This window comes from Staurois parvus, unplaced genomic scaffold, assembly GCF_062004578.1.
Source record: "Staurois parvus isolate SC_StPar_1 unplaced genomic scaffold, SC_StPar_1.0 ptg002351l, whole genome shotgun sequence".
In the NCBI taxonomy this organism is placed as follows: domain Eukaryota; kingdom Metazoa; phylum Chordata; class Amphibia; order Anura; family Ranidae; genus Staurois; species Staurois parvus.
Window position 1 is genome coordinate 204,096 of NW_028320147.1, and position 23,405 is coordinate 227,500.

Genomic DNA, 23,405 nt, shown 5'->3' on the forward strand with positions numbered 1-23,405 from the left:
ATAATGTAATGACAATTGTAGAATGTAATCATATATTACTATGGGACATAACAATGATAATCATCATCATATAAACAACTAAAAGTCATATTGATGGGAGTAATGATAATAATGATCCCATGACAGCAGGGAGAGCAATCACACAATAATAACAGTAGTAATGGTGACTGTAGATGTAAAACACACAATTATAGAGACAAAAAGTACAATATTAATAGTAGCAGTATGGATGAGGTCGGTGTCGGAGGTGGTGTCGGAGGTGGTGATCGGTGCGATGATGATCCCCGGTATGTCTCACCCCGGTTAGCACAGAGTTTGCAGGGGCGGCACTAGGACCCGGGGATAGTAGCATGTGACGTGGTAACACGCCCAGGTTTTGCCGGTAGGCGGGCTGTGATTGGCCGAAAGAGTCCGGCTCCGCCCCCGGCGCTGCTGTGTCCGCTGTGCTGGGAAATGCGGCCAGTGTGAGGCGGCCTGTACCGGGGAGACACCGAGCCGTCCGGGGACCGGAGGAGGGTACATGCCGGGGGGAACCGGGGACACGGAGGAGGCAGGTGAGAGAACACCGACCCCCTCCCACCCTGTTCACCAATCACACAGCGGAGGCTCTGCTCATCACCCACACACTGCTCTCTGATCCCGCCGGCGACCGACCGACCAGGTCTAATCCCACCGACCGACCAGGTCTGATCCCAGCGGCGAACGAGCGACTCTGTCTGATCCCAGCGGCGAGCGAGCGAGCGAGCGAGCGAGCGACCCTGTCTGATCCCAGCGGCGAGCGAGCGAGCGACCCTGTCTGATCCCAGCGGCGAGCGAGCGACCCTGTCTGATCCCAGCGGCGAGCGAGCGACCAGGTCTGATCCCAGCGGCGAGCGAGCGACCAGGTCTGATCCCAGCGGCGAGCGAGCGACCCTGTCTGATCCCAGCGGCGAGCGAGCGACCAGGTCTGATCCCAGCGGCGAACGAGCGACCCTGTCTGATCCCAGCGGCGAGCGAGCGACCCTGTCTGATCCCAGCGGCGAGCGAGCGACCAGGTCTGATCCCAGCGGCGAGCGAGCGACCAGGTCTGATCCCAGCGGCGAGCGAGCGACCCTGTCTAATCCCAGCGGCGAGCGAGCGACCCTGTCTGATCCCAGCGGCGAGCGAGCGACCAGGTCTGATCCCAGCGGCGAGCGAGCGACCAGGTCTGATCCCAGCGGCGAGCGAGCGACCAGGTCTGACCCCAGCGGCGAGCGAGCGACCAGGTCTGACCCCAGCGGCGAGCGAGCGACCAGGTCTGACCCCAGCGGCGAGCGAGCGACCAGGTCTGACCCCAGCGGCGAGCGAGCGACCAGGTCTGACCCCAGCGGCGAGCGAGCGACCAGGTCTGACCCCAGCGGCGAGCGAGCGACCAGGTCTGACCACAGCGGCGAGCGAGCGACCAGGTCTGACCCCAGCGGCGAGCGAGCGACCCGGTCTGACCCCAGCGGCGAGCGAGCGACCCGGTCTGACCCCAGCGGCGAGCGAGCGACCCGGTCTGACCCCAGCGGCGAGCGAGCGACCCGGTCTGACCCCAGCGGCGAGCGAGCGACCCGGTCTGATCCCAGCGGCGAGCGAGCGACCCGGTCTGATCCCAGCGGCGAGCGAGGGACCAGGTCTGATCCCAGCGGCGAGCGAGGGACCCGGTCTGACCCCAGCGGCGAGCGAGCGACCCGGTCTGATCCCAGCGGCGAGCGAGCGACCCGGTCTGATCCCAGCGGCGAGCGAGGGACCCGGTCTGATCCCAGCGGCGAGCGAGGGACCCGGTCTGATCCCAGCGGCGAGCGAGCGACCCTGTCTGATCCCACCAGCGACTTACCCACCCACCTACTTTGCTATCCTTAACACTGACACTCATTACTGCTCCCATGACTGACTGACCGACCGACACGCCGCTGTCTGCTGCCATGACTGACTGACCGACCGACACGCCGCTGTCTGCTGCCATGACTGACTGACCGACCGACACGCCGCTGTCTGCTCCCATGACTGACTGACCGACCGACACGCCGCTGTCTGCTCCCATGACTGACTGACCGACCGACACGCCGCTGTCTGCTCCCATGACCGACCGACCGACACGCCGCTGTCTGCTCCCATGACTGACCGACCGACCGACACGCCGCTGTCTGCTCCCATGACTGACCGACCGACCGACACGCCGCTGTCTGCTCCCATGACTGACCGACCGACCGACCGACACGCCGCTGTCTGCTCCCATGACTGACCGACCGACCCGCCGACACGCCGCTGTCTGCTCCCATGACTGACCGACCGACCCGCCGCTGTCTGCTCCCATGACTGACCGACCGACCGACCGACACACCGCTGTCTGCTCCCATGACTGACCGACCGACCGACACGCCGCTGTCTGCTCCCATGACTGACCGACCGACCGACACGCCGCTGTCTGCTCCCATGACTGACCGACCGACCGACACGCCGCTGTCTGCTCCCATGACTGACCGACCGACCGACACGCCGCTGTCTGCTCCCATGACTGACCGACCGACCGACACGCCGCTGTCTGCTCCCATGACTGACCGACCGACCGACCGACACGCCGCTGTCTGCTCCCATGACTGACCGACCGACCGACCGACACGCCGCTGTCTGCTCCCATGACTGACCGACCGACACGCCGCTGTCTGCTCCCATGACTGACCGACCGACCGACACGCCGCTGTCTGCTCCCATGACTGACCGACCGACCGACACGCCGCTGTCTGCTCCCATGACTGACCGACCGACCGACACGCCGCTGTCTGCTCCCATGACTGACCGACCGACCGACACGCCGCTGTCTGCTCCCATGACTGACCGACCGACCGACACGCCGCTGTCTGCTCCCATGACTGACCGACCGACCGACACGCCGCTGTCTGCTCCCATGACTGACCGACCGACCGACACGCCGCTGTCTGCTCCCATGACTGACCGACCGACCGACCGACACGCCGCTGTCTGCTCCCATGACTGACCGACCGACACGCCGCTGTCTGCTCCCATGACTGACCGACCGACCGACACGCCGCTGTCTGCTCCCATGACTGACCGACCGACCGACACGCCGCTGTCTGCTCCCATGACTGACCGACCGACCGACACGCCGCTGTCTGCTCCCATGACTGACCGACCGACCGACACGCCGCTGTCTGCTCCCATGACTGACCGACCGACCGACACGCCGCTGTCTGCTCCCATGACTGACCGACCGACCGACACGCCGCTGTCTGCTCCCATGACTGACCGACCGACCGACACGCCGCTGTCTGCTCCCATGACTGACCGACCGACCGACACGCCGCTGTCCGCTCCCATGACTGACCGACCGACACGCCGCTGTCCGCTCCCATGACTGACTGACCGACCGACCGACCGACACGCCGCTGTCCGCTCCCATGACTGACTGACCGACCGACCGACACGCCGCTGTCCGCTCCCATGACTGACTGACCGACCGACCGACACGCCGCTGTCCGCTCCCATGACTGACTGACCGACCGACCGACACGCCGCTGTCCGCTCCCATGACTGACCGACCGACCGGCCGCTGTCTGCTCCCATGACTGACCGACCGACCGACCGACCAGCCGCTGTCTGCTCCCATGACTGACCGACCGACACGCCGCTGTCTGCTCCCATCACTGACTGATCTGTTTTGTGTAGATGGGGGAATCGATTAGATTTCTTCTATTCAGCCCAGAGGTTGAACGATACAGATTCATGTGTGTATGGTCGTCGTCAGGAGCAGCACCGCGCGGGGTGTAGGAGGGGGGGTGGTGGTGGTCAGGAGCAGCACCGCGCGGGGTGCAAGGGGGGGGTGGTCAGGAGCAGCACCGCGCGGGGTGCAAGGGGGGTGGTCAGGAGCAGCACCGCGCGGGGTGCAGGAGGGGGGGTGGTGGTCGTGGTCAGGAGCAGCACCGCGCGGGGTGTAGGAGGAGGGGGGTTGGTGGTCGTCGTCAGGAGCAGCACCGCGCGGGGTGCAAGGGGGTGGTGGTGGTCAGGAGCAGCACCGCGCGGGGTGCAAGGGGGTGGTGGTGGTCAGGAGCAGCACCGCGCGGGGTGCAAGGGGGTGGTGGTGGTCAGGAGCAGCACCGCGCGGGGTGCAAGGGGGTGGTGGTGGTCAGGAGCAGCACCGCGCGGGGTGCAAGGGGGTGGTGGTCAGGAGCAGCACCGCGCGGGGTGCAAGGGGGGGTGGTCAGGAGCAGCACCGCGCGGGGTGTAGGAGGAGGGGGGTTGGTGGTCGTCGTCAGGAGCAGCACCGCGCGGGGTGCAAGGGGGGGTGGTCAGGAGCAGCACCGCGCGGGGTGCAGGGGGTCAGGAGCAGCACCGCGCGGGGTGTAGGAGGGGGGGTGGTGGTCAGGAGCAGCACCGCGCGGGGTGGAGGAGGAGGAGGAGGGGGGTTGGTGGTCGTCGTCAGGAGCAGCACCGCGCGGGGTGCAAGGGGGGGGTGGTGGTCAGGAACAGCAACGCGCGGGGTGTAGGGGGTGGTCAGGAGCAGCACCGCGTGAAGTGCAAGGGGGGGGTGGGTGGTCAGGAGCGGTGCTACTCCTGAACCAACCCCTGCTCTGCACCGCCCCCCTACACCCCGCGCGGTGCTGCTCCTGACCCCCTACACCCCGCGCAGTGCTGCTCCTGACCACAAGGACCCCTGCACCCCGCGCGGTGCTGCTCCTGACCACCCCAGGGGGGCGGTGCAGAGCAGGGGTTGGTTCAGGAGTAGCACCGCGCGGGTTGTAGGGGGGTCAGGAGTAGCACCACATGGGGTATGGGGGGGGGGGGTCAGGAGTAGCACCACATGGGGTATGGGGTGTAGGGGGGGGGGGGGGGGGGGGTCAGGAGTAGCACCGCGCGGGGTGTAGGGGGGTCAGGAGTAGTAATGCACTTATACACTAAACGGTACAATATGAGAAACTCTAAAAATGATATTTGAAACAGGAGAAGAGACTCTAAAATTCCTGTAAATATTTATCAGAGCTGACAGACATTGTTCATGACTACTTCTTCCTGATCACCTCACCCAGAGGGTCATACAGCACAACGTTGTGGTTTGCAGTACTTGTGGCCCCTTTCCATCCATTTCTTCTGATGAATAGACCTCATAGCACGTTACACTAAATTTTCTTACACGGACCTTTTGCTCCTCCCCTCCCCCCCTCCCCCATCAATTGTTGTTTTTGTTGTTGTTACCTTTCCTTCCTCTAACCTAAGTGCCAGAAATAACCTGCGAGTGCTACCAGCGAGTGTCAGCGATCCGGGTGCAGATACTATGACCACCTGCTGCAAAGGCGGTATATATGCTCTTACTGTGGTGCTTTGCATGGTGGCAGAGTGTATCCCCGCTTTCATTCACCTGAATGCAGTGCACACGGTTGTGGTGGCGCTGCCGTGCACAGGGTCATGGTGGTGGTGCTGCCGTGCACAGGGTGGTGGTGGTGGTGCTGCCGCCGTGCACAGGGTGGTGGTGGTGCTGCCGCCGTGCACACGGTGGTGGCGGCGGCGCTGCCGTGCACAGGAGGGTGGTGGCGCTGCCGCGCACAGGGTGGTGGTGGCGGCACTCCTGCGCACAGGGTGGTGGTGGTGCTGCCGGGCACAGGGTGGTGGTGGTGCTGCTGGGCACAGGCTGGTGGTGGTGCTGCCGGGCACAGGGTGGTGGTGGTGGTGGTGGTGCCGCGCACAGGGTGGTGGTGCCGCGCACAGGGTGGTGGTGGTGCTGCCGCGCACAGGGTGGTGGTGGTGCTGCCGGGCACAGGGTGGTGGTGCCGCGCACATGGTGGTGGTGGTGGTGCCGCGCACAGGGTGGTGGTGGTGGTGCCGCGCACAGGGTGGTGGTGCCGCGCACAGGGTGGTGGTGGTGCTGCCGCGCACAGCGTGGTGGTACCGCGCACAGGGTGGTGGTGGCGCTGCCGCGCACAGGGTGGTGGTGCTGCTGTGCACAGGGGGGTGGCGGCGCTGCCGCGCACACGGTGGTGGTGGCGGCGCAGTGCGGGTTTTAGGTATTACAACAGGTGAAGCCTCCTCCCCCACCTATCATTGCCGGGTTCTGGGGCCCTTGCTGCCTAGTGTGTGGGACAGGTGCCTGGCGCCAGGTTTGCCCGGCTCACAAGATTTCTGGCGGGATCAATTGGCATCTTCTTACTGTACAGATACAAAACACTTTCAGTAGTTTATTTAGCAGACCAGAAGGCATAGAATAGAGGGGTGTCAATGTTGGGGTTTCCATGTACTCTCCGTATACTGTGGGTGCTTTGTGCTGGAATCCCCCCCCCCATCTGACTTTTAGTAAATCCCCCCCACCTTTGACAGCTGACATCTCACTTTGTTCCCTGTTCTCTCTGGCAGTGCAGATCACACCAGCGTTCTCCCAATGCGGCTGAAGTGATATGAATCCATAGTAATTTTGTTAATCTGGATGTGACATAAGTGTTGATCAAAGATTTCTATTTTTATGAGTTGAGCACTTAAGAAATTGACGGCTCGTGCTGCCAGCTCAGGATAGGCCTCTCCTCCATTCACATCTGCTTGTGCCAGCCGGGGAAGATCGGGGGGCAGGCTCTGTGTTTTTTGGATAGAGAATGATATTCCTGATAACTGAGGGGGGCAAGAGCGCGTACCTCTGTGACATCACAGCTCTCTGCCGCACCGATTGGCTGAATTTTACTTCTGCTTGCAATAGTCGCTGCTGGGTTTTGTCTTTACAGATTCAGGGCAGAGTTGTGATTTGTCGGGAAAATTGTGCTTTTGTATGGAGCTTTGTTATCTGCAGCTTAAAGGAGAATTTGTTAAAAAAAAATAAAAATAAAATAAAAATTGTGCTTTCGTATGGAGCTGTGTTATCTGCAGCTTAAAGGAGAAATTTGTTAAAAAAAAATAAAATAAAATATAAATTGTGCTTTTGTGTAGAGCTGTGTTATCTGCACCTTAAAGGAGACGTTTGTTAAAAAAAAAAAAAATAAAATATAAATTGTGCTTTCATACAGAGCTGTGTTATCTGCACCTTAAAGGAGAAATTTGTTAAAAAAAAAAAAAAAAAAAAAAAAAAGAATAAAATATAAAATGTGCTTTTGTATAGAGAGCTATCTTATCTGCACCTTAAAGGAGAAATTTGTTAAAAAAAAAAAATAAAATAAAAATTGTGCTTTCGTATAGAGCTGTGTTATCTGCACCTTAAAGGAGAATTTGTTAAAAAAAAAAAAAAAAATAAAATAAAAATTGTGCTTTCGTATGGAGTTGTGTTATCTGCAGCTTAAAGGAGAAATTTGTTAAAAAAAAAAAAAAAAAAAAATGAATAAAATATAAATTGTGCTTTTGTATAGAGCTGTGTTATCTGCACCTTAAAGGAGAAATTTGTTAAAAAAAAATAAAATAAAAATTGTGCTTTCGTATAGAGCTGTGTTATCTGCAGCTTAAAGGAGAAGTTTGTTAAAAAAAAAAATAAATAAATAAATAAATAAAAAAATTGTGCTTTCATATGGAGCTGTGTTATCTGCATAAAGGAGCAGTTTGTTAAAAAAAAAAAAATAGATAAAAAATTGTGTGTTTATATGGAGCTGCACCTTTAAAGGAGAAATTTTTGTTAAAAAACAAAAATAAAAATTGTGCTTTCGTATAGAGCTGTTATCTGCACCTTAAAGGAGAAGTTTGTTAAAAAAAAATAGTTAAAAAATGTGTGTTCATATGGAGCTGTTATCTGTAACATTTTAAAGGAGACGTTTGAGGTTGTTAAAAAAAAAACAAAAAAAACAAAAACATACCCGCCTCCGTGTTGTAACTTCGATCTGATGCTGCCGCTGCCCCCTGCCCCCTGCCAGCAGAGCTGAGTGATCACATGACTGCTGATTGCTCATTTCTCAGTCAGCTCACCGCTGTCTGCTCTGCCCCTCATTGGAGCACTGGGCTGTGGAGGGGACAGGAGCAGCTGCACACTGAAAGGCTGAACCAGCTGCTGATCAAGCATCTAGGTGGATCTGGACAATATGGTCGGGATCCTTCCAGAGCCTGGAGCAGCTCGACTTTAACGTCAGCCGACAGCTAAGGTCAGTTGTCAGATGATTCTGGGTCACAGGAGAGCACAAGTACACTCCTCTGACCCACAAGAGAAGTATAACTGAAAAAAGCTTTGGCCATACTTCACTGTTAGGGTCCTTTCACATGGGCATTATATTTTTTTCTTCAGTTCAGTCAGGTTTTTTTTAAAGAAAAAACAGATGAGTTTACATCCGTGTGTTTTTTTCTGTTTTTTTTCCCCCCCCATCCATTTTATTTTCCCCCCCATCCATTTTATTTTCCCCCCCATCCATTTTATTTCCCCCCCCCATCCATTTTATTTTTCCCCCATCCATTTTTTCCCCCCATCAGCTTAGATCTGTGTTTTTCATCCGTTCTGTTTTAGGGTTTTTTTCCGTTCAAAAAAACGGATATTAACAGATGTAAATAGAACTTAGAAACAAACTTTTTTTTTTTTGATCAGTGTCAGTTCAAAAACAAAAAACATTACTGTAGGTTAAAAGTATGCAATTACTTCTATAATTTGTACTGTTTTAACATTTTGCTAAAACTATGATTTTGTTACAGAGCACTGCAATGTATTTTATAAATTTTTCAGTAAAAAAAGGTTTTTTTTTTTAAATTTTGCTGTTTTTTTTTTTTAACGGCCAAATTCAACCTTTAAATAAATGATGAATGCATATTTTTTTGCAGGTAAGAAAATGTGCATTTGTTAGCCTGCAGAGCATTGCACCCACGATCGGTGGTTGGTTGGTTGGTGCGATGTCAGGCTCCTGCACACTCTCCCTCCCGCTTTGTGCCGTACTTCTGTACAGGCTTTCAGTTACAAGGCTGGAGGAAGAGTGAATGGACTACGAGGGCGCTCATCACCGTCCTCCCAGTCCATTGAGAGCTGCAAGCCGTCAGCTGCGGTGGAAGACGGGACTTACAGGTGCATCTCGATAAATTAGAATATCATCAAAAAGTGAATTTGTTTCAGCAATTCAATACAAAAAGTGAAACTCGTATGTTCTATAGATTTATTACACACAGTGATAGATTTCCAGCATTTCTTTCTTTTAATTTTGAAGATTATGGCTTGCGCCTAGTGAAAACCCAAAACTGAGAAAATTAGAATATTACACAAGACCAATAAAAAAAACGGGATTTTTAATACAGAAATGTTGGCTAACTGAAAAGTAAGTCGATGTATAGTATAGTAGGCACTCGATACTTGGTCGGGGCCCCTCTGCATGAATTGCTGCACCAATGCGGCGTGACATGGAGGCACTGCTGAGGTGTTCTGGTTGTTCAGGTTGCTTTGATGGCGGCCTTCAGCTCATCTGCATTGTTGGGTCTGGTGCAGGGGCTGACTGACCACTCGGGCACTGCCTGAGGGCCCAGGGTCAGTAGGGGGCCCCATGAGATGCCCCGGGTACCTTTTCATAGGCTTTTTTGGGTGTGGTTTGAACGTGGGTGAGGACACAGGGGCCCCATGATCCCCTATTGCCCGGGAGCCCCATGAGATGCCCTAGTACCTTTTCATAGGCTTTTTTGGGTGTGGTTTGAACATGGGTGAGGACACAGGGGCCCCATGATCCCCTATTGCCCAGGGGCCCCATGAGATGCCCTAGTACCTTTTCATAGGCTTTTTTGGGTGTGGTTTGAACGTGGGTGAGGACACAGGGGCCCCATGATTCCCTATTGCCCGGGGGCCCCATGAGTTGTCAGTCCGCCCCTGGTCTGGTGTCTCTTGTCTTCCTCTTGACAATACCCTACAGATTCTCTATGGGGTTTAGGTCAGGCGAGTTTGCTGGCCAATCAAGCACAGTGATCCCATGATCATTAAACCAGGTATTGGTCCTTTTGGCAGTGTGGGCAGGGGCCACGTCCTGCTGGAAAATGAAGTCAACATCCCCATAAAGCTGGTCAGCAGAGGGAAGCATGAAGAGCTCTAGAATTCCCTGGTAGATGGCTGCGATGATTTTGGACTTGATAAACACACAGTGGACCAACACCAGCAGATGACACGGCTCCCCAAACCATCACTGACTGTGGAAACTTCACACTGGACTTCATGCAACTTGGATTCTGTGCCTCTCCACTCTTCCTCCAGACTCTGGGACTTTGATTTCCAAATGAAATGCTAAATTTACTTTCCTCCGAAGACAGGACTTTGGACCACCGATCAACAGTCCGGTCCTTTTTCTCCATAGCTCAGGTAAGACGCTTCGGATGTTGTCTCTGGTTCAGGAGTGGCTAACACAAGGACTGCGACAGTTGTAGCCCATGTCCTGGATACGTCTGAGTGTGGTGCCTCTTGAAGCCCTGACACCAGCCATAGTCCTCTTTGTGAATCTCCCCCAAATTCTTGAATGGCCTTTGCTTTACAGTCCTCTCCAGGCTGCGGTCATCCCTGCTGCTTGTGCACCTTATTCTTCCACACTTTTCCCTTCCACATAACTTTCTATTAATGTGCTTTGATACAGCATTTTGGGAACATCCAACTTCTTCTGCAATTACCTTTTGAGGCTTTCCCTCCTTATGGAGGGTGTCAATGATGGTTTTCTGCACAACTGTCAGGTCAGCAGTCTTTCCCATGATTGTGATTCCTACTGAACCAGACTGAGAGACCATTTAAAGGCTCAGGAACCCTTTGCAGCTGTTATGGCTTAATTAGCTGATTAGAGTGGGACACTTTGAGCCGAGAATATTCCACCTTTTCACAATATTCTCATTTTCTGAGATTGTGGATTTGGGGTTTTCATGAGCTGTAAGCCATAATCATCACAATGATGACAAATCACGGCTTGAACTATCTTGCTTTGCATGTAACGAGTCTATCTCATGTATATATATCACTCAACTTTCCTTTTAAATGCTTGGATACAGCACTCTGAACATCCGGCTTCTTTAGCAATGACCTTTTGTGACTTACCCTTCTTGTGGAGGGTGCCAATTATTATAATTATTATTATACAGGATTTATGGCGCCAACAGTTTGCTCAGCGCTTTACAATATAACGGGAGACAATACAGCAACAATACAGTTCAATACAAGAGGGTTAGGAGGGCCCTGATCCTGGGAGCTTACAATCTAGGAGTCAATGACTGTCTTCTGGACAATTGTCAAGTCAGCAGTCTTCCCCATGATTGTGTAATTTACTGAACCAGACAGAGATGGTTTAAAAGCTCAGGAAACCTTTGCAGGTGTGTTGAGTTAATTAGCTGATTAGAGTGTGACACCATGAGTCTACAATATTGAACTTTTTTTTACAATATTCTAATTTTCTGAGTTAGCCCCGGTTCACATATATGCGGCCGCGCTTTGCGCAGGCAGGAGAGCCCATTCATTTGAATTATTATTATACAGTATTTATAAAGCGCCAATAGTTCGCTCAGCACTGTACATTACAAAGGGGGACAGAACATGTGACAGAACAATACCAATACAATGCAAAACATGAGGGGATCCAGGGCCCTGCTCCTTGGAGCTTACAATCTAGGAGGGAGGGGATGGTGGCACAGGAGGAGATAGCTGTGGGGGATGGAGTGGTAGGAAGAGTGGAGGAGGTCGGCAAGTTAGCAGGGGGTGGGGTAGGCTTTCCTGAAGAGGAGGGTTTTCAGGGTGCGCCTAAAGGAGAGGAGAGTAGGTGATAATCTGATGGGTTGGGGCAGGGAGTTCCAGAGGATGGGTGACACCCTGGAGAAGTCCTGGAGGCGGGCATGGGAGGAGGAGACCAGGGAACTAGAGAGAAGGAGGTCTTGTGAGGAGCGGAGTGTGCATGTTGGGTGGTACTTGGATATTAGGTCGGTGATGTAGTTCGGGGCAGTATGGTGGACGGCTTTGTACGTCAGTGTTAGGATTTTGAATTTGATCCGTTGCGCAATCGGAAGCCAGTGGAGGGATTGGCAGAGGGGGGTGGCGGAAATGGAGCGGTTGGAAAGGTGAATGTGTCTGGCAGCCGTGTTCAGGATCGACTGAAGCGGGGATAGCCTGTGGCGAGGCAGGCCAGTGAGGAGGGAGTTGCAGTAGTCGAGTCGTGATATGATGAGGGAGTGGATGAGCTGTTTAGTGGTTTCTGGGATTAGGAACGTGTGGATTTTGGCGATGTTGCGGAGGTGGAGTCTGCACGAGTTTGTTAAAGATTGGACTTGGGGCTGGAAGGATGGGTTGGAGTCCAGAATGACACCCAGTACTCTGGCCTGCAGGGCGGGTTTGATGGTGGCGTTGTTGGATGTGATGGAGAAGTCAATAGGGGGGGGTGGGGTCCAGGCTGGGGGGAAGACAAGAAACTCAGTTCAGTTTAAGGAAGTGGAGCGACATCCAGTCTGATATGTCGCTCAGTAGGTGTGTGATTCGGGCGGAGACTGAGGTGGTGAGGTGGGGGGTTGAGAGATAGATTTGTGTGTCATCGTCATAGAGGTGGTAGTTGAAGCCGTGAGAGTGTATGAGTTGGCCAAGGGAGGAGGTGTAGATGGAGAAGAGAAGGGGCCCGAGGACGGACTCCCGTGCCCCGTGACACACAGGGAAGAAGTCCCTGCACTTCTGAAAACGCAGCCCGTACGGGATCCTCGGTTCCCAGTACGGTTGCGTTTTCCAGTGCGGGCGGCGTGCCATTAGAAGTTTCTCTGTGCGGGGGTTGCGGCTGCCCGGATTTTCGTGCGGATCTTCAGCGGCACCACCCGCACAGATGTGAACCAAGCCTTACTGAATTTTGGGTTTTCACTAGCTGTAAGCCATGATCATCAGAATTAAAAGAAATGCTTGAAATGTATCGCTGTGTGTAATGAATCTATATAATGCGAGTTTCACTTATTGAATTTCTGAAATAATTTAGCTTTTTTTATGATACTCAAATTTTTTGAGATGCACCCGTATAGTTGATTGATTCACAGATTCCTGTGAATGAACGACGCAGCTGTGCAAGCGGAGCCCCGAACAACTGCGCTGTTTTAAATTGGACAGTGGGTACTGTGGACTACATTCCACAGTTCTCTATTTCTTGGTTTTGCCTCAGAAACTGCATTTTTTTATGTCACCCCACAAGTTTTCTATTGGTACGGGGAGAGGACCCCCGCTGTCTGCTGTCATGAAATGGGTGGGGATGGTGAGGGGAAGGGAGGTGATGCATAGTGAACAGGGGAGGACTGACAACTCATGGGGCCCCGGGGCAATAGGGGATCATGGGGCCCCTGTGTCCTTGCCCACACTCAAAGCACACCCAAAAAAGCCTATAAAAGGTACCAGGGGCATTTCATGGAGCCCCCTATTGACCCTGGGCCCTAGGGCAGGGCCCGAGTGCTGTAATGGTCAGTCCGCCCCTGATAGTGACATGTTACTTATTACTTCCTAAATAAGGGTGTAACATGTTACTAAAGGGGAACTTATCCTGCAAATAATTTTTTATATTTAAATGGTTTTTATTGCGTAGTTCTACAAAAGAAAAAGACGTAAGTAAAACAATCCATATCAATGAACATCGTGCCATCGTGTATATACACATAGAAACATGAAAACAATAAAGTCTGTCGCAACAAGTGGCAGTTAAGACAAGACATAAATCGCAGCCAATTTGAGGTCAAGTATATCTCGCCTAGCCAAGCAGAGAAAATGCAATATAGAGCAATACAAAAAGAGTAGAAAGGAAAGTCCGGATGAGGGTCATTAAGGCACATAAAGGTAGTGGATCAACGGCAATTTAATTTTTAATGCAAAAAAAATTACAAAACAAATGGGGAAATAAAGTTTTTTTCAAAATATTTGTATTTGTAGATGAATGGATCAGTAAATAGGATGTAACAATGTTCCTATGTATCTTTCTATTTCACATTTGAACAGTTGAAACACACTGTGTCAGATGGCTGGAGCTTCTGTATTCACATTTTTTTTTTGGGGGGGAAGGGGGGGGGGGGTTGGGTACATGGTTTTGACAGGTACCTGCTTACACTTCCACTTGGATCACCTAGCCAGGGGTAGGCAACCTGTGGCTCTCTAGCTGTTGTGGAACTACATTTCCCATGAGGCATTGCAAAGATTACAAAACTGACAGTTACGGCTATGACTTGCAGAGGCATGATGGAACTTGTAGTCCTGCGGCTCTCAGGTTTCCTACCCCTGACCTAGGCGATCTTAATAGAAGTTCTCTTCCCTCTTCCCCTCTCTACCTGCAGTCCTCTGGGACACCTTACAGGTCCTGGAAGACTGATAACCGTTCACAAGTCACGTATCATATGACTGATTAAAAACCTTTTGGTGCCGGTGCCTCCTGGCCCTTTAAGAGTTTCAGAAGACGGCGTGGGGGGGTGGGGTTTTAAGGTCATGTGACCGCTGTGATTCACATGATCGGTCACATGATCAGAAAAGGTCCCAATCGAAAGGGGAGATCGGGACCTTTCTGGGAGTCGCGGACATATGTGCTGGGAGCGCGCAGGGTGCGTGCTCTCAGCACATACAGTCATGGCCGAAATTGTTGGCACCCTTGATATTTCTCCAGGAAATCATGTATTTCTCACGAAACGTATTGCATTAACACATGTTTTGCTATACACATGTTTATTCCCTTTGTGTGTATTGGGACAAAACAAAAAAAGGGAGGAAAGAAAGCAAATTCGACATAATGTCACACAAACCTCCAAAAATGGGCTGGACAAAAGTATTGGCACCCTTTCACAACTGCGGATAAATAAGAATGTTACAAGCATGTGATGCTCCTGTAAACTCACCTGGGGCAAGTAACAGGTGTGGGCAATATAGAAATCACACCTGAAAGCAGATAAAAAGGAGAGACGTTCACTTAACCTTTGCATTGTGTGTCTGTCTGTGCCACACTAAGCATGGACAACAGAAAGAGGAGACGAGAACTGTCTGAGGACCTGAGAACCAAAATTGTGGCAAAATATCAACAATCTCAAGGTTACAAGTCCATCTCCAGAGAACTAGATTTGCCTTTGTCCACAGTGCGCAACATTATCAAGAAGTTTGCAACCCATGGCACTGTAGCTAATCTCCCTGGTCGTGGACGGATGAGGAAAATTGATGAAAGATTGCAACGCAGAATAGTCCGGATGGTGGATAAGCAGCCCCAAACATGTTCCAAAGACATTCAAGCTGTCCTGCAGGCTCAGGGAGCATCAGTGTCAGCGCGAACTATCCGTCGACATTTAAATGAAATGAAACGCTATGGCAGGAGACCCAGGAGGACCCCACTGCTGACACAGAGACATAAAAAAGCAAGACTACAGTTTGCCAAAATGTACTTGAGTAAGCCAAAAGCCTTCTGGGAAAACGTCTTGTGGACAGATGAGACCAAGATAGAGCTTTTCGGTAAAGCACATCATTCTACTGTTTACCGAAAACGGAATGAGGCCTACAAAGAACAAAACACAGTACCTACGGTAAAATATGGTGGAGGTTCAATGATGTTTTGGGGTTGTTTTGCTGCCTCTGGCACTGGGTGCCTTGACTGTGTGCAAGGCATCATGAAATCTGAGGATTACCAAAGGATTTTGGGTCGCACTGTAAGGCCCAGTGTCAGAAAGCTGGGTTTGCGTCCAAGATCCTGGGTCTTCCAGCAGGACAATGACCCCAAACATACGTCAAAAAGCACTCAGAAATGGATGGCAAAGAAGCGCTGGAGAGTTCTGAAGTGGCCAGCAATGATCCCAGATCTAAATCCCATTGAACACCTGTGGAGAGATCTTAAAATTGCTGTTGGGAAAAGGTGTCCTTCCAATAAGAGAGACCTGGAGCTGTTTGCAAAGGAAGAGTGGTCCAAAATTCCGGGTGAGAGGTGTCAGAAGCTTATTGATGGTTATAGGAAGCGACTGATTTCAGTTATGTTTTCCAAAGGGTGTGCAACCAAATATTAAGTTAAGGGTGCCAATACTTTTGTCCAGCCCATTTTTGGGGTTTTGTGTGACATTATGTCATATTTGCTTTTCTGCCTCTGTTTTATATTTGTTCCAATACATACAAAGGGAATAAACATGTGTATAGCAAAACATGTGTTAATGCAATACCTTTTTTGTGTGAAATACTTGATTTTCAGGAAAAATATCAAGGGTGCCAACAATTTCGGCCATGACTGTATGTATTTTTTAATTGCACGCAAATATGCGGCCACTTGGCATAAAGGACCAGGCCGCATGTTTGCGTGCGATCGACGTCAAGGGGTTAAGGAGGCTCCGAAACATTTACTTCTGCTGTAACGATGTGATTGCTGATTTAAAGCTTTGGACTCATTTTGGAGATGCGTAGTATGCTGGTGACATTTTCTCGCTCTGATTGTCTTCTCTTCCAGCCGATGGTCGCTGCAGCACCCGTTTACCTACACAGCCATTTCTGTAGGAAAGTGTGCATTGGGAAAAGTGTGCTACATTCACAAGGCGCAGCACTGCTCGGCCATGCACAGTGGGCAGCCGCAAGCAGTTAAGATGCCAACGCTGGGGAACAAAAACTGATCGGGTGAGGACAGCACGGGATCCCGGGACAGGTGAGTGGCCGTGTAATAAAAGTCAGCAGCTACAGTTTTTGTAGCTGCTGACTTTTAATTTTTACAAAGGTGAATGGAACATTGCTTTAAGAGCCAGGAAATGTTGTCAAGTAGGAGGGGAGGGCGCGCGGCGACAGGGCAGAAGGGACTGTAATATAACTGGATATAACATTTATAGGTAAAGTTGATCCAGGGAATATCTGATTGTCTCTTGGGGGATCAGGAAGGAATTTTTTTTGCCCCTGCTGGAGCAAAGTGGATCAAGGTGTTTTTTTTGTTTTTTGCCTTCCTGTAGATCAACTGTGGGTATAGTATTGTGTATTTAGGATTTTTTTCCCCTTCTGTTGGATGAACTGGATGGACTTGTCTTTTTTCAACCAGTGTAACTATGTACCGTATGTGCTATACAAGCCCTGAGTACTTTTTGAAGTTTTTTTTGGATGTGTGTAGTACACTCTGTGTCCTCAAATAGTTCATAACAATTTAATGGCGTGTGTGTGTATATATATATATATATATATATATATATATGTACAGTGGGGATCGAAAGTTTGGGCACCCCAGCTAAAAATTTGTATTAATGTGCATAAAGAAGCCAAGGAAAGATGGAAAAATCTCCAAAAGGCATCAAATTACAGATTAGACATTCTTATAATATGTCAACAAAAGTTAGATTTTATTCCCATCATTTACACTTTCAAAATAACAGAAAACAAAAAAATGGCGCCTGCAAAAGTTTGGGCACCCTGCAGAGTTAATATCTTGTACTGCCCCCTTTGGCAAGTATCACAGCTTGTAAACGCTTTTTGTAGCCAGCCAAGAGTCTTTCAATTCTTGTTTGAGGTATCTTTGCCCATTCTTCCTTACAAAAGTCTTCCAGTTCTTTGAGATTTCTGGGCTGTCTGTCACGCACTGCTCTTTTAAGGTCTATCCATAGATTTTCAATTATGTTGAGGTCAGGAGATTGTGAAGGCCATGGCAAAACCTTCAGTTTATGCCTCTTGATGTAATCCCCCGTGGATTTCGAGGTGTGTTTAGGATCATTATCCATGTGTAGAAGCCATCCTCTCTTTAACTTCAGCTTTTTCACAGATGGCATCAAGTTACCATCCAAAATTTGCTGAAATTTTATTGAATCCATTTTTCCTTCTACTCGTGAGATGTTCCCTGTGCCACTGGCTGCAACACAACCCCAAAGCATGATTGATCCAACCCCATGCTGAACAGTTGGACAGAGGCTCTTTTCATTAAATTCTGTGCCCCTTCTTCTCCAAACGTACCTTTGCTCATTCCGGCCAAAAAGTTCAATTTTAACCTCATCGGTTCACAGAACTTGTTTTTCAAAATGCATCAGGCTTGTCTATATGTTCATTTGCAAAGTTCAAACGATGATTTTTGTGGTGAGGACGTAGAAGAGGTTTTCTTCTGATGACTCTTCTATGAAGACCATATTTGTACAAGTATCTCTTTACAGTGGAATAGTGTACCACAACTCCAGTGTCTGCCAGATCTTTCTGGAGGGATCGTGCAGTCAAACGTGGGTTTTGAATTGTTTTTCTCACAATCCTGCGAACTGTTCTGTCTGATATTTTTCTTGGTCTTCCAGATCTTGCTTTAACTTCCACTGTTCCTGATGACTGCCATTTCTTAATTACATTCCGAACAGAGGATATTGACATCTGAAAACACTTTGCTATCTTCTTATAGCCTTCTCCAGCTTTGTGAGTGTCAACTATTTTCAGTTTCAGTTTTCTAGACAACTGCTTAGAAGAACCCATGGTGCTGATTGTTGGGGCAAGGTCAGATGAGTCTGGGCATTTAAAACCTTTGAGATTGACATCACCTGGTCTTCCCAGACGATGATTGAGAACAATCCATGACACCTGCAGGTCTCAGCTTGGCAAATGGGGCAGTGCATGCTATAAATTCTGCAGGGTGCCCAAACTTTTGCAGACGCCATTTTTTTGTTTTCTGTTATTTTGAAAGTGCAAATGATGGAAATAAAATCTAACTTTTGTTGACATATTATAAGAATGTCTAATCTGTAATTTGATGCCTTTTGGAGATTTTTCCATCTTTCCTTGGCTTCTTTATGCACATTAATACAAATTTTTAGCAGGGGTGCCCAAACTTTCGATCCCCACTGTATGTGTGTATGTATATATATGTGTATGTATATATGTGTGTGTGTGTATGTATGTATGTATGTATGTATGTATATGTGTGTGTATGTATATATATATATATATATATATGTGTGTGTGTATGTATGTATGTATATGTGTGTGTATTTATATATATATATATACATATATGTATGTATGTATATATGTGTGTGTGTATGTATATGTATGTATGTATATATGTGTGTGTGTATGTATATGTATGTATGTATATATGTGTGTGTGTATGTATATATATATATATATATATATATATATATGTGTGTGTGTATGTATGTATATATATATATATATATATATATATATATATATATCTAATTATAAATTCAGTTTAGCTCAGTTACTTGATAAACTACTTCAAAGGCAAATCCACCCAAAAATGATAGTTTAGTTATAGGACATGCCTGGCGAGTTTGATCAGCGCCTGACATCTTGGATGCTCCCACAATGAATGTCGCCTGTCATAATTCCTGTCTGTGGTCCCTGACCACCTGGGAGCTTTGGGTGTTCCTGACAACTTACCTAAGGCAGCGCATAGATGATTCGATCTTCTTTCCTTCTACCATTGGTGGATGGAAAGAAAATTGCTCAATTCCTCTATCACCATAGTCAGTGTTGATGGGAGGAATGCCTCCTGCAGCACTAATGTGTTCTAATGAGGGGGCGCGGGGAGCCTTTCCGGCGGCCAGAACACAATGATTACTGCTAGCTGCTATAGCCGCTGACCGTAATTGCACGTAGAAAAATCTGGCAGGCTGGTTGTATCCAAGTCGATCAATGGATCAGCCTGCCCATACATGGATCGAACCTTGGCCTGTCCCTGCTGAACTGGCTGAATTTTGATCCATGTATTGCTGGCTATAAAGCGGACTTCCACTCACGTTGTCAAAAAATAAATGTCAGCAGCTACAAAAACTGTAGCTGCTGACTTTAAAAAAAACAGCCACTTACCTGTCCCTCGGTCCCGTGGTGTGTCCCCCGCAGCTTGTTTCACCGGCCGTGCTGTATTCCAGGAGGCCGGCATCTTCAGTGTGGGCACCCGGCTGTGACAGCTTGCGGCTTCACAGCTGGGCGCCCACTGAGCATGCGTGAGTAGCGTTGCGCTTCATGAATGGTCCTGTAGTCTTTTGGGACCTGTCACGTGTCCCAAAAGACTACAGGGAGGGAGGACAACTTCCCCTTCTGATCGCCTAGGCCAGGGGTAGGCAACCTGAGAGCCGCAGGACTACAAGTTCCATCATGCCTCTGCAAGTCATAGCTGTAACTGTCAGTTTTGTAATCTTTGCAATGCCTCATGTGAAATGTAGTTCCACAACAGCTAGAGAGCCGCAGGTTGCCTACCCCTGACCTAGGCGATCGGACCGGAAGTGGGAGCGGGTGCCTGTCAAATTTGGGTACCCACTCCCCCCGCCCCTCAAAGGTGCCAATCCTTAATGGTGAGCGGGGGAGCAGTCCTTAAAGCAGAACTTCCCCTTTTTGGGTGGCGCTCCGCTTTAAGCTTTGAGCTTCAAAATTCTAAGGTGTGAATGGAGCCCAAGTGCCAGTTCAGATGTGTGGATTGAGCCGCATCCAATCCGCATGACATGAGACATAACATTGCTTCCTCTGGTGCCTGTTCACATATGTTCTGTGCAGATCGAAAAAGAGTCCTGTCCGATTTCTGAGCAGTCCGGTCCAGTTCAGGTGCAGATTACAGGCTATTAACTTCTATGGGAACCGGTTCTAAACAGCATATGTGTGAACAGGATAAAAAACTTACCTGAACCTGATGTAAACCTGACATGAACTGCTGAACAACTACTGTATCAATTAGGGTGACCACACTGGAGAATCAGGGACAGAGCGTTCTATAAATACAATAAAAAATGTAACGCTACTCCTTTAGGTACATACACACACACATATATATAATACATTAATTAGTGATGTGTAAACTCAAAATTACATCAAATTAAATCAAAGAAAAAATTTATGTGATAGTGATATCAATTAAAATTAATTGGTGCCCATTACTCATTAGATCTACAAAGTTAAATCAGGTAACTTAAAACATGTGAAAAAACATTTTCATATTATATATATATATATATATATATATATATATATATATATATATATATATAATTCTGTGAATATAAAACCACACGTGCCTCTCATGTAGTGAAAAAACCACAATATAACCGTAAATAGAACAGTGCTCTCAAAGTCCAATGAATGCTGATAGTGACCAAAGAATAAAAAAAAAAAAACACTCATGCTTCCAATAACTACTGATGGTGACCATAGCCCCTGACAGAGGTTCCTCCCCCGAGTTACTGGCTACGACAGCAGAGCAAAAATTTGCAGTGACAATGGAGAAACTATCACTGGAGAAGAATCCTGTATCAGGTTTTGTCAGAGCAAAAACATACGCTGCTCAGAATATGGCTCCGCACTGATGACTCTGACCAAGTTTTCCCAAATACTTTTCTACTGTTCTGACAAAACCTGATATACTCTACAAAGTGTACAGTATGAGTACAGGATTCTTCTCCAGTGATAGTTTCTCCATTGTCACTGCAAATTTTGGCTCTGCTGTCGCAGCCAGTAACTCGGGGGAGGAACCTCTGTCAGGAGCTAAAGCAAGTGAGAGTTTATAACAGAGATTGATGCTGCAACTTGCCTGGAGAGGAGCCATTGGTGGAGTACTAATTTCTGAGAGATTTGGGTGCGACAAGGAGCAACATTTGAAGTGATAGCTATCTTGGAGGATCCGTGAGGGGGATCCACTAAAGCGCTTTGATCCTCAAGGGTCGAAGTGATGAGGTGAGAGGCTTATCCAGATGGAGGTCGGATTGTCATATTCATATGCACCCAAATATCTACACGAGTTCCTGTTAATTTATGGTCACCATCAGTAGTTATTGGAAGCACGAGTGTTTTTTTTTTTTTTTTAATTCTTTGGTCACTATCAGCATTTATTGGACTTTGAGAGCACTGTTCTATTTACGGTTACCGTATTTTTCGCCGTATAAGACGCACCTGACCATAAGACGCACCTAGGTTTTAGAGGCAGAAAACAGGAAAAAAAAATTCTGAACTAATGGACTGCAGACACAGTACAGGGATGACCAGAGACTGCAGACACAGTACAGGAGATGACCAGAGACTGCGGACATAGTACAGGAGATGACCAGAGACTGCGGACACAGTACAGGAGATGACCAGAGACTGCGGACATAGCACAGGAGATGACCAGAGACTGCGGACACAGTACAGGAGATGACCAGAGACTGCGGACACAGTACAGGAGATGACCAGAGACTGCGGACACAGTACAGGGATGACCAGAGACTGCGGACACAGTACAGGAGATGACCAGAGACTGCAGACAGTACAGGGATGACCAGAGACTGCGGACATAGTACAGGAGATGACCAGAGACTGCGGACACAGTACAGGAGATGACCAGAGACTGCGGACACAGTACAGGAGATGACCAGAGACTGCGGACAGCACAGGGATGACCAGAGACTGCAGACAGTACAGGGATGACCAGAGACTGCAGACAGTACAGGGATGACCAGAGACTGCGGACAGTACAGGGATGACCAGAGACTGCGGACAGTACAGATGACTGCTGACCTTTGGGGAGGTGGGGAGCGGGTACCTGAATTTGACAGGTACCCGCTCTTACTTCCGCAGAGTTTTTGTTTGATCTTACCTGTTCCTCAATCCAGCCGCACGCTGTCTTCCCGGCTTCTGTAATGGCGCTCAGCATGACAGCCGGGTGCCCAGTGCGCATGAGCGAGAAGCACTTGCGCTTTGTGATTGGTCTGGCGGCTTCTGGGATCTGTCATGTGTCCCAGGTACCGCCTTACCATTCACAAAAAGCACCGCTTCTTGCGCATGCGCACTTGGCACCCGGCTGTCATGCCGAGCGCCCACACTACAGAAGCCGGGAAGACAGTACGCCGCTGGATAGAGGAACAGGTAAGGTCCCGCTGCAGAGCTGAACGGCCGGCCCGGTATTCTGACACGGCCGCGGTGGAAATACCGGACCGGCCGCTCCATATTCGCCCCATAAGACGCACTGACATTTCCCCCCCAGTTTTGGGGAAGAAAAAGTGCGTCTTATACGGCGAAAAATACGGTATATTGTGCTTTTTTCACTACACGAGAGGCACGTGTGGTTTTATATTCACAGAATTATATATATATGAAAATGTTTTTTCACATGTTTTAAGTTACCTGATTTAACTTTGTAGATCTAATGAGTAATGGGCACCAATTAATTTTAATTGATATCACTATCACATAAATTTTTTCTTTGATTTAATTTGATGTAATTTTGAGTTTACACATCACTAATTAATGTATTATATATATGTGTGTGTATGTACCTAAAGGAGTAGTGCTACATTTTTTATTGTATTTATTTATCACAATCACTGGTATATGATTTAATGTTAGCAGCTTCTCCTGGTGTTTTTTATATAGTTGGGAGCGCAGGAGGTTCACACCACTATAGGGACAGAGTGTTGTCATCCTATAACAGGGTTATATGCCTGAACAAAGGACGTTAATGCCAGGATCGCCAGTCATGTGAGATTTGCCCCAGATTAAAGATGATGTGAAATGACATTAATATGCTAAAGGTTCTATTAGAGTTTTGGTGATTTGGGTTCACGTAGGCTTTATCTTATTACATCTTGTTTGTCAGATCCAGCAAAGATATTAT

General features: G+C 49.0%; 1 protein-coding gene across 2 annotated transcripts in view; it reads left to right on the forward strand.

The window, feature by feature from the left end:
* The first annotated feature begins 409 nt into the window (after nucleotides 1–409).
* LOC149431208 (phosphatidylinositol 4,5-bisphosphate 3-kinase catalytic subunit delta isoform-like) overlaps nucleotides 410–23,405 on the forward strand; it is a 74,165-nt gene continuing 51,169 nt past the window's right edge. Inside the window, exons 1-2 of one of the 2 annotated variants that reach the window (XM_089665790.1) lie at nucleotides 410–554; nucleotides 16,311–16,502. The gene's annotated coding sequence lies outside the window, so the exon portion shown is untranslated. The remainder of the gene's footprint in view (nucleotides 555–16,310; nucleotides 16,503–23,405) is intronic. The other variant, XM_089665789.1, reaches the window with a different exon arrangement.